Below are 3,221 nucleotides of genomic sequence, written 5' to 3'. Positions count from 1 at the left end.
TGTTGAGCAATTTTCATAATTGGCAAAATATGTGACCATACTATTAACAACCTATAGAAGGCAAAATATTCAAATTTTCATCATGCTTTATCTAGCATGTGATGTGTCAAACTAGGGGGTTTTCATGAAAATTAATGTTTGAAATGGATTCAGCATCATGAAAACCCCCTAGTTTGACACATCACTTTTTTGCCTTCTATAGGTTGTTAATAGTATGGTCACATATTTTGCCAATTATGAAAATTGCTCAACATATGCAAGTTAGCATCCGGCAGTTTCTACATGCTGGGGACCCATACTCAACATTTATAACATAAAACCTTGGTGTACTCAACATGTCCGGGTTCACAATGGGGCTCTATGGGCTGGCTACTAGACTAAAAGCTTATTGATAACGGGTACTCAATAAGTTTGTTATCGGATTTTTTCGGGTATCGGTTATCGAGCTCCATCCCTAGACATAATACCCCTGCTGCCAGTATACTGTTGAGCAATGCACACGTCATCCTGTCGCCTATCCGGTCCCAGGCGTACTCATCTGCCAAGAGAAAAGCCTGCTCACAATATAAGGCATAAGAGTGCATAGCCGGAAATGTCGGTTCCGGGACATCCGTCAAATTTATTTCCCCCCGGATACGATATTTTTCAACTAATCACAACACTTGTTTAATTCACGGAGAATGTAAACAGATTTGTAAAGAGTCAACATCATTTCCTTGAGCGGTACTTCCAGTACGCGCAAGGGTATGCGTGTGACATCATCATCAAACCAGGAAGTTATGCGGGAACGCTTACTGAGTGCCAAAAAACTACTTTCTAGCCTTGACAGCCCATACATACAATATGATTGCATTAAACAACGTTAAACAACGTTAAACTCACTTTGCCACTCACTTCGCCACTCGATATGCCATACCCTCTATAGTGCCCAGCGTGCCCAACGCCTATACCGCTTGTTCAACGACGCGCTGTGAGTGGCCAGTGCACTTGTGCAAGGACACATAAGGCTGTGATTGGACAGTATAGCCACTTTGAGTGCATGGCAGTTGAGGAAAACGCTCACACCAAAACATGATTTACGATTATGTGCCAATATGAGGAGGACGGCCCTGAGTCCGCTCAATTGAACTTCACAGCAGCCTGCAGTTGTTGTAGTAGTAGTGGAGCAGATTACTGAAACGATCGTTCACTTGATGATACAAGCACCAAAATTGGCACACAAGTGCTTCAGAACCTACTCTCTCAGAAAAGTACGTTGTCCACTTGAAAAAAAACTAAATGGACACCATTTTTCAAGATGGCCGCCATTCGAGGTGGTTTTAAACAGTGTTTGAGCTATATTAAGCTATAAATCCTATTTTGATGGGCTATACATCGAAATATATGTTTCTGAGTATGAGAAATCCAATTCTGCATTTAGAACATCAAAATAATTTAATATCATGATGATACAATGGGAATTAAATGATAAAATGGAACAGATTAAGTCCATATTCCATAATAATCCTTCACGTGGTGGTACAAGCACCAAATTTGGCACAATTGATGTCCAGGATGTACTTTCTAAGAAAAGTACATTATCCAGTTGAAAATCCAAGATGGCCGCCAGTTTTCAAGATGGCCACCTCGTCAAATGAATAAGTCGAACTTTAATGAACAGAAATGTGTGATCCACACATTGATCCAAACATCAAAATGAATGTATTCTGACTGGAAGAACTCAATGGTGTCAATTTAATTCCAATATTTCGTAATAGCCGCCAGTTTTCAAGATGGCGGCTATTACGCAACTCAGAATTTGCGTTTTTGGAAGCTGTCTGATCACAGATATTGTTGAAGGGCAACATCACCATTCATTGAAATGCTGTGATCAAGCTCTATTGGTTTGTAATTTTGTTTATAAGCACAACCACTGCTTTGACATCTCACTGCTGTGAGACTCAGCATGGGGTTCAGTGTCTGCTTGTAGCGTAGCTGTAGTTGTGGTTTACTAACTGTTGTAGTGTAGGCTACTCACTGTAGTTTGTAGTATACTTTAGTGTCCTAAATGCTATCTAATAAGCCCCTGTATATATCTCAACTAGAAGTTTAGTTAGTTGTAGCATTATAGTTGATAGCCGCAGCTGAATTGACAGGATGTGTCAGCGTGGGAGAGCTGATACAAGGGTAACAGGGATTTCAGTTACCCTTGTAACTGATCCTATTGTTATCACAATAGGATCAAACTATAGTTCAAACACTGTTTAAAACCATTTTGAAAGGCGGCCTTGAAAAATGGTGGCCATTTTGTTTTTTCAAGTGGACAACGTACTTTTCTGACTATACTTTTCTGAAGCACTTGTGTGCCAAATTTGGTGCTTGGTGAACGATTCTTATGATATATTGACTTAATCTGCTGCACTAAGGTCGAGAGGCACTTCCACGCTGGCCAGTGGCCTACAGAAGTGGGGCGTGGTTATAAAGCACGAGCGGTTTAGGCTTTGGTATGTCGTGCCTCACCCTGGGTGCTGCTCAGTGGCTGAACACAGCTGCTCCTAAATGTTGAGGATACGTTTCCCCAAGGGATTAATAGGTATAATAACGTCACTTCACTCATGTGACCGTCTTCAGATCCCGACGGTGTATACGAGCCAATTAAAAGCCTGACAAATCTGCGGTTCTCCTAATATTACAATTATTAGGTGTCATCTTTAGCAAGCTAGCTAACACCCACAAACTATACCACGGGGACAGCTATTTTCAATCAAATGTGAGATGAGTGGAGTGAGGAGAGAGTTGCAACACAACTGTGGGCAACTGTGTGCATGATGTACCTGTATGGACTACTGTCCATTTGGTTCAATTTGTACACTCTCAGAGTTACACACTCCTATACGTGGCCATTTCGAACCCACTCAAGGCCACTTTGAGGCCCACAGAGTGTTTCCAGTGAGCTAACATGCACATATAGCAGCACCCTGCCTCTGTTGGAGAAGAATGGAACAGACTAACAGAGCCTGAATTAGTATCATCACCGTGGTAAGTGGTAACACCTGTGAAGTAGGGAAGGGACCTGGAAGTAGGAAGAGTTATTCTGTGTGCATAGATCCAATTATTTACAAATCGTCCTCGTTCTGGTGCTATGCCAGCCTGCTTTACACGTTGGCCTATATAGCTCTTGAACTGTAGGTTGTATATAGGCCTATAATCAAAATGTATTTGGCGAAATGTTTTCCCCAAAG

The sequence above is a fragment of the Electrona antarctica genome (genome assembly GCF_951216825.1).
Source record: "Electrona antarctica genome assembly, chromosome: 14".
Classification (NCBI taxonomy): Eukaryota; Metazoa; Chordata; class Actinopteri; order Myctophiformes; family Myctophidae; genus Electrona; species Electrona antarctica.
Note: the sequence above shows the minus strand (reverse complement) of the source record.